This window comes from Coregonus clupeaformis, chromosome 8 (genome assembly GCF_020615455.1).
Source record: "Coregonus clupeaformis isolate EN_2021a chromosome 8, ASM2061545v1, whole genome shotgun sequence".
Lineage (NCBI taxonomy): Eukaryota > Metazoa > Chordata > Actinopteri > Salmoniformes > Salmonidae > Coregonus > Coregonus clupeaformis.
Window position 1 is genome coordinate 15,858,787 of NC_059199.1, and position 8,881 is coordinate 15,867,667.

Sequence of the window (8,881 nt, forward strand, 5' to 3'; positions counted from 1 at the left end):
CAAGTACTAAGTCATGTTTTGCAGAGGGGTCAAATACTTATTTCCCTCATTAAAATGCAAATCAATTTATAACATTGTTTTGTTGTTATTCTGTCTTTCACGGTTCAAATAAACCTACCATTAAAATTATAGACTGATCATGTCTTTGTCAGTGGGCAAACGTATAAAATCAGCAGGTGATCAAAAATATTTGTTTCCCTCACTGTAAGCGAATTGTAAAACATATATACTATAGTTTGTTACTGTTGCTAGTGTAATATGCTTTGTTATTGTACAGAAGTGTTTGCACATTATTAGAGTAATGAAAGGAGTTGGCTAGTTGCTACTCATGGTAATTATCTATCTGGTTTGGCATCATGTCAGATACATGGTACCTTGGCACATGCTTTGTATTTATGCAACTTCAACTTGAAATGTATAATGTAAAGCTACAGTATGTGAATTGAATACTAAACTATATTATTTTCTGTACTTTGCAGTTTCACAACATAAATGTTTTCAATACATTCGTTCAAGAAAAGTCACGCCTTGGAAGTTTTATTGAAGACTCTGTTGTTGGCTATCTGTCTAGTTTTGCATGGGAACGCAATTCCAGGGCAGAATAGTGAAAAAACATCATCACGGCGGGCTCAAGCACAAGAATAATCGCACGTGGTGGTTATGATTCTACGTTCATTAGCCAACAAAGCCTCTGATCCTAGGGAAGACCAGCAGTCTATGATGCAGCAACCAGAGGCAAGTGTTCGACAGGAAGAGGAGCGAGTAAGAGAGCTGGGGGAGCCTCTTCAGCACATTGAGACCAAGTCTCAGTCTACAAGATCAAGGTAATCAAAACAGTCAAGCAGATCCTCAACGGCGAGTTCTGCAGCCATCAAAGCACGTGCCAAGCTTGTGCTCAAGTCTCCTATGCTGAAAAGGAAGCTTCTGTGATTAAACAAAAGGCGGAACTGGAGGCCAGCTTGTTGAAGCAAAAAGCTGACCTCGATGCAAGTTTATATGTTCTCCAAGTTGAGAGAGCAGCTGCTGCTGCGTTGGCTGAAGCTGCAGCCTTTGAAGAAGCTGTAGTCAGAATGCAGAGAGCTCCACAAAGAACTCAACACAGGGACACAGCCCTTAAATCCAGTCAAACGTACTTGTGAGTATGTGCAACAACAGGCTAGGCCCTACTTTGCTGAACTGCCATTTAAAGTAGAGACACAAGCTTAGTGTTGAACCAGCTACATGCCACAATCCAGAAAGTAGCAAACAACGGAGCATGAGCAGAGACTCTGTTCAAAATAAATGAACAGCAGCATGGTATAAAGGGGAAACAAGCCCACTTCCAGTCACCGACACAAAGCTTCCCTGAGTCACAAGTGGCACCAGACCTCACCAAGTACACTGCGCCGTGAGATGGTGAGTTCCGGACTCCTGAAGTTTGATGATCTCCCTGAAAATTATTGGGCATGGAAAGCATATTTTCTCAATGCGAACAGAGACTTGAATCTATCAGCCAGGGAAGAGTTAGATCTAATTACCAAGTGGCTAGGGGCAGAGTCGTCTGAGCAAGCAAAGATAATTACATTTGTCCATATTCTCAATGCAACAGCAGGGCTTAACATGGTCTGGCAACGACTAGAAGAGTGCTATGGTACACCCGAAGTGATCGAGAATGCACTGTTGAAGAAAATTGATGATTTTCCAAAAGTGTCTAACAAAGACAATCACAAACTAAGAGAACTGGATTACATTCTTCTCGAACTGGAGTGTGCTAAAGTAGAAGGGTACCTTCCAGGCCTCGCTTATCTGGACATATCCCGGGGGGTAAACACTATAGTAGAGAAACTTCCATTCAGTTTACAAGAGAAATGGATAGCACAGGGATCCAAATACAAGGAGGACTATCGGGTAGCATTCCCACCATTCTCGTTTTTCTCGAGATTCATCAGGAACCAGGCAAACTAGAAAGTTTCACCCTCTACTCTTCAACTACCAAGGTGTCTGCGAAAATGTAGAAACCTGTCAGGTACAGCAGCAAGACACCTGTGACTGTACACAAAACAGACGTGTCATCTGAGCCCTCAGACCACCAAACCAAACCCAGGAAGACAAAGGTTGAAAGCCCTGACCATCACTGCCCAATACATAACAAGCGTCATCCTCTTAAAAAGTGGTGTGGGTTTGGATACAAAACTCTAGATGAGCGCAAATCATATCTCAAAGAGAATGGCATTTGTTTCTGATGTTGTGGGTCAACTCAGCACAGAGCTAAAGACTGTAAGGTGTCAATCAGGTGCTCTGAGTGTGACAGCGACAAACATCTTGCTGCTCTGCATCCAGGTCCAGCCCCTTCAACTACAGACACCGCTACAGCAGAGAAATAGCATGGCGGGGAGCAAGGTGAAGATGCTCTTCTTCTATCAGTCACCTCAAAGTGTACCGAGATCTGTGTGGAGGCAGCCAATCCAAGATCATGTTCAAAAATATGCCTAGTCAAAGCTTATCCAGCTGGGAAAAAAGAGAAAGCTGTCCAAAAGTTTTGAGAACGACAAAAGTATTGGTCTTCACAAAGTTTGCTGCTTCAGTGTTATGAGATATTTTTGTCAGATGTTACTATGGTATACTGAAGTATAATTACAAGCATTCCATAAGTGTCAAAGGCTTTTATTGACAATAACATTAAGTTTATGCAAAGAGTCAATATTTGCAGTGTTGACCCTTCTTTTTCAAGACCTCTGCAATCCGCCCTGGCATGCTGTCAATTAACTTCTGGGCCACATCCTGACTGATGGCAGCCCATTCTTGCATAATCAATGCTTGGAGTTTGTCAGAATTTGTGGGTTTTTGTTTGTCCACCCGCCTCTTGAGGATCGACCACAAGTTCTCAATGGGATTAAGGTCTGGCGAGTTTCCTGGCCATGGACCCAACATTTTGATGTTTTGTTCCCCGAGCCACTTAGTTATCACTTTTGCCTTATGGCAAGGTGCTCCATCATGCTGGAAAAGGCATTGGTTGTCACCAAACTGTTCTTGGATGGTTGGGAGAAGTTGCTCTCGGAGGATGTGTTGGTACAATTTTTTATTCATGGCTGTGTTCTTAGGCAAATTGTGAGTGAGCCCACTCCCTTGGCTGAGAAGCAACCCCACACATGAATGGTCTCAGGATGTTTTACTGTTGGCATGACACAGGACTGATGGTAGCGCTCTCCTTGTCTTCTCCGGATGCCCCAGACAATCGGAAAGGGGATTCATCAGAGAAAATGACTTTACCCCAGTGCTCAGCAGTCCAATCCCTGTACCTTTTGCAGAATATCAGTCTGTCCCTGATGTTTTTCCTGGAGAGAAGTGGCTTCTTTGCTGCCCTGCTTGACACCAGGCCATCCTCCAAAAGTCTTCGCCTCACTGTGCATGCAGATGCACTCACACCTGCCTGCTGCCATTCCTGAGCAAGCTCTGCACTGGTGGTGCCCCGATCCCGCAGCTGAATCAACTTTAGGAGACGGTCCTGGCGCTTGCTGGACTTACTTGGGCGCCCTGACGCCTTCTTCACAACAATTGAACCTCTCTCCTTGAAGTTCTTGATGATCTGAAAAATTGTTGATTTAGGTGCAATCTTACTAGCAGCAATATCCTTGCCTGTGAAGCCCTTTTTGTGCAAAGCAATGATGACGGCACATGTTTCCTTGCAGGTAACCATGGTTAACAGAGGAAGAACAATGATTTCAAGCACCACCCTCCTTTTAAAGCTTCCAGTCTGTTATTCTAACTCAATCAGCATGACAGTGATCTCCAGCCTTGTCCTCGTCAACACTCTCACCTGTGTTAACGAGAGAGTCACTGACATGATGGCAGCTGGTCCTTTTGTGGCAGGGCTGAAATGCAGTGGAAATGTTTTTTGGGGATTAAATTTAATTGCAATTCATCTGATCACTCTTTATGACATTCTGGAGTATATGCAAATTGGCATCATCAAAACTGAGGCAGCAGACTTTGTGAAAATTAGTATTTGTGTCATTCTCAAAACTTTTGACCACGACTGTAGTGCTTAATGAACAGAGCAACAAATCTCTGGCCAAGACAGAGCTTTTCAATCTCTTCAACATCGATGACAACTCTGCTCCATACACCATGAAGACCTGTTCTGGGGTAACAGAGGCTTCAGGCAGGAGAGCCGTCAACGTCATGGTGGAGTCTATAGACTGACACATGCAGCTCACTCTCCCTACTCTGATAGTGTGACATGATGCCAGACGATAGGATGGAGATTCCCTCACCGACATTGCCCATCGTCATCCCCATCTGCAACCAGTGGCGGACAAAATTCCAGCTGTGGACCCAGACGCTCCCATTATCCTGCTCTTAGGATGAGACATCTTAAGGGTACACAAGGTACGAAAGCAAATCAATGGGCCCCACGACACTCCTTATGCACAGCAACTCGACCTCGGGTGGGTCATCGTGGATGAGGTTTGTCTGGGAACGGCACACCGACCAGCCAGTGTTAACGTGTTCAGGACAAACATACTTCACAATGGTCGCACATCCTATCTGAGCCCTTGCCCTGACATCATCCAGGTGAAAGAGAACTACAGCAGCGTAGCTCAGCAACACATCTCTTTCTCTACAGTGCACTCGAGAGATCCAAGCACAACTGTGAACACAGACAGCCTGGGATGTTCCGTGTTCGACAAAACACAAGACGATGATAAACCAGCACCATCTGTGGAGGATAAAGCCTTCTTGGATATTATGGACAAACAGGTTATTTACGTTTTATCTAGTTTTTACACCATCCATTAACACCATTCACTATAAAACCTTTATTTATGAACAAAAAAATTATGGTGCAAAGATAAGTAGGTCTAAAACACTTATTTCAAATAACTTAATGTTCTGTATACTATATATACAAAGGTATGTGGACACCTCTTCAAATTAGTGGATTTGGCTATTTCAGCCACACACTTTGCTGACAGTTGTATAAAATCGAGCACTCAGCCATGAAATCTCCATGGACAAACATTTGCAGTAGAATGGCCTTACTGAAGAGCTCCGTGACTTTCAAAGTTGTACCGTCATAGGATGCCACCTTTCCAACAAGTCAGTTCCTCAAATTTCTGCCCTGTTAGAGCTGCCCCGGTCAACTGTAAGTGCTGTTATTGTGAAGTGGAAAGTCTAGGAGCAACAACGGCTCAGCCATTAAGTGGTAGGCCACACAAGCTCACAGAATGGGACCGCCAAGTGCTGAAGCGCATAGTGCGTGAAAATCATCTGTCCTCAGTTGCGACACTCCCGAGTTTCAAACTGCCTCTGGAAGCAAAGCCAGGACAATAACTGTTCGTCGGGAGCTGCATGAAATGGGTTTCCATGGCCGAGCAGCCACACACAAGCCTAAGATCACCATGCGCAATGCCAAGCGTCGACTGGAGTGGTGTAAAGATCGCCGACATTGGAGTCTGGAGCAATGGAAACGCGTTCTCTGAAGTGACGGATCACGCTTCACCATCTGGCAGTACAATTGATGAATCTGGGTATGGCGGATGCCAGGACAACGCTACCTGCCCGAATGCAAAGTGCCAACTGTAAAGTTTGGTGGAAGAGGAATAATGGTCTGGTGCTGTTTTTCATGGTTCGGGCTAGGCCCCTTAGTTCCAGTGAAGGGAAATCTTAAGCATACAATGGCATTCTAGACGATTCTGTGCTTCCAACTTTGTGGCAACAGTTTGGGGAAGGCCCTTTCCTGTTTCAGCATGACAATGCCCCCGTGCACAAAGCGAGGACTATACAGAAATGGTTTATCGAGATCGGTGTTGAGGAACTTGACTGGCCAGCACAGAACCCTGACCTCAACCCCATCGAGCACCTTTGGGATGAATTGGAACTCCGACTGCGAGCCAGGCCTAATCGCCCAACATCAGTGCCCAACCTCACTAATGCTGTTGTGGCTGAATGGAAGCAAGTCCCCGCATCTAGTGGAAAGCCTTCCCAGAAGAGTGGAGGCTGTTATAGCAGCAAAGGGGGGATCAACTCCATATTAATGCCATGATTTTGGAATGAGATATTCGACGAGCAGGTGTCCACATACTTTTGGTCATTTATTGTATGTCAGGAGCTCCTCCAGCTGATGTTCCGGGTGCTAAAAGAACCGTGTATCCAGCATAACTTGGACATAACCCCGTCAGTGAGCATTATGCGACCTCAGCATTCGAAAGCATCATATTCGGTGCACTATAATTTCCTCCTCATATTGTTGGCCTACAATCTGTGTCTCCACTCTTTTCATTGGCCTATGCTATTGGTTGCATTTAAGACATGGGTCGTTCTTCTCAGTATGTCAATGTATCTTGGCATTTTTGTGGTATAAAAACATTATTGTAATGTCTCCAGTCATGTAAAATGATGTAGAATTGCAGGAAATTATTTTAGAAAAGGCTATGTTTTTCTCAGACCCGCAAATACGATGATTTGCGGTTCCCCGTCAGCCCCTGGTCTTCAGGGCTGAGCCACTTGTTATGAAACTCTGGTGACATCCCTGTTGTGCTTGTTCTGACCTCCTCTAAGAATAATGCATGCTAAGGGTGGCAGTGCAAGGTCTTTTTAAGCAGAATATTTGGATTATTAGCATATGAACGATTTGCAAGTCGATTGCTGGACAATCGAAGCCATCCATCCAAGCCATTTATTCAGATCTGGCAGTTATAATCATAATCATCAGGTTACCACTGTGAACTTTGCCCCAGATAGAGTGAGACTGGGGTTTATGAGGAAGTTCTCTCTTTCACCCAGACAGGCACATTTCCATCAAATAACTAGACAGGGTAGTTAAACTGACGCTCCTTGCTATCCAACAAAACAAAACTCCCCTGTACAGAAAACGCCTTTGTCCAATGACTTACGTGTAATGTAATGGAAATGAGTCATGTTTATGTAGGAAAAGAGAAACAAGTCAACAAAACTGACAATGCTACAGGAATATAGGCTACTGACAGCTCTGCCCACCCAGATAAGGCAGGTGGGATACGCAGGACGGTGACACACAGCGCTTGTTATGATGCTTGTTTTGTTATCTCCTGCACATAGTTTATTTTGGGGCGTGGAAGTCGGCGTCTAAACTACAGCTCAAAATTGCATGAAGTCAACATGCAGTAATGTTCTGAAGCTAGCTATCTACTGTAACGTTACAACTGGGAAAGTACTAGCTAGAAAAAGTCAAGAACTTAACGGTAGGTACTAGCTAGTTTGCGTTGGCTTGATTAGGTAGTGACACGGCCTTGGATGACAGCAGTAGTTACATCTCTGTGGATTTATGTTGATTTTTCATTTCCTAAGCACTGAATTGAATGTTGTGTAAATGAAATCATTATTTTGCCTTCAACAGAATTTCAACTTGGGGCTTTTGACATTCAGTGCTCCATCTTCACCTGTCAACAACAGACTGCATGAGAAAGATGTGGTTTCCTTATTTGGAAGTGGGAGGAGTCAAGAAAATAAAACGTATTCAAAGAAAATGCATGCCGTAGCGCCATTTACTGTGCTGGAGAGTTTTTGTAAATTATTATTTATCTCATTTACATTCACAAGACATAGTCCTAGACATGGTTACAATACATCAGTGGTTCCCAACCAGGGCTACTTGGCCTATCCACAGGGGGGTACTTGAGAAGACTCATGAGACCATAGGCCTCCTTGTAAAATGCACATGAGGGGGTACTTCGGGGGTACTCCGGGTAGAGCAAAATTCAGTGGTACAGTAACCAAAAAAGGTTGGGAAACACTGCAATACATGGTGCCCATTTTTATCCTCTGATTGCTAGACAGTGTTAACTTGATATTTATTGAGTTGAGCGAGAGTGAGATTGACATAGTACATTTCAGGTCTTTTATGAAAATAAGGCATTGCATTTCATATTATTCTTTACGTAAATACGCAACACCCCATTTAGTATGATATGTTACGTTTCGTATGGTTTGTATTCATTTGTGGTTGTCCATCAACCATTTCGTATGATACGTTACAAATTACAATTAGGATTATAATAATAATAATAATAATAATATGCCATTTAGCAGACGCTTTTATCCAAAGCGACTTACAGTCATGTGTGCATACATTTTTACGTATGGGTGGTCCCGGAGATCAAACCCACTACCCTGGCGTTACAAGCACCATGCTCTACCAATTGAGCTACAGAGGACCACAATTATATGTATATTATTATATGTTACGAATGAGCAAAACCTAGAATATGTTATGAATTTGCAAAACATATATGTTACGAATTCTAGCTAGGTGGCTAACATTAACTAGCTTGCTAATGTTAGCTAGGCTAGGAGTTATGGTTAAGGTTAGGGTTAAGTTTAGGAGTTAGGTTGTCTAAAAGGGTTAGGGGAAGGGTTAACTAAAGGGGTTAAGGTTAGGGTTGGGGAATGGGTTAGCTAACATGTAAGTAGTTGCAAAGTATCTAAAAAGCAGTAAGCAGTTGAAAAGTTTGTAATTAGCTAAAATTGTCCGTGATGAGAGTCAAACTCGCAACCTTTGGGTTGCTAGACGTTCACATTATACTCCCACCTGTCCACCCCGACCAACCACCCTACCTTCGCTTTTGCCTTAAGTAATCATCTGTCTTATGTAACCTTACCAAACATAACATATCATACTCATTTGAGCGTCCTGGATTTACATTTACTATGTTATGTCTAGTCTATGAGATCAGGCTGCAATTTCACATCCTTTTCAGAAAATGTCCCCCCCCCCCCAATAGAAAATAAGAGCAAGTAGCGCCTTCTATTGTCCGAGTCCTCTCAGTACACTTGGTGTACTAGGGTGATCCAAAGAGGAAGAGGCGAAGAGAGGTTTCGCTCTCACCAAAATCTGTCGAATATAAGCCCAATGCATTTCTAT

At 43.6% G+C, this 8,881-nt stretch overlaps 1 long non-coding RNA gene across 1 annotated transcript; it reads left to right on the forward strand.

The window, feature by feature from the left end:
* Positions 1-4,494: 4,494 nt before the first annotated feature.
* Positions 4,495-7,487, forward strand: LOC121572975. The gene is made up of 2 exons (XR_006001940.2): positions 4,495-4,740; positions 7,358-7,487. It is a non-coding gene; the product is annotated as an uncharacterized LOC121572975 (long non-coding RNA).
* The last annotated feature ends 1,394 nt before the right edge of the window (positions 7,488-8,881 follow it).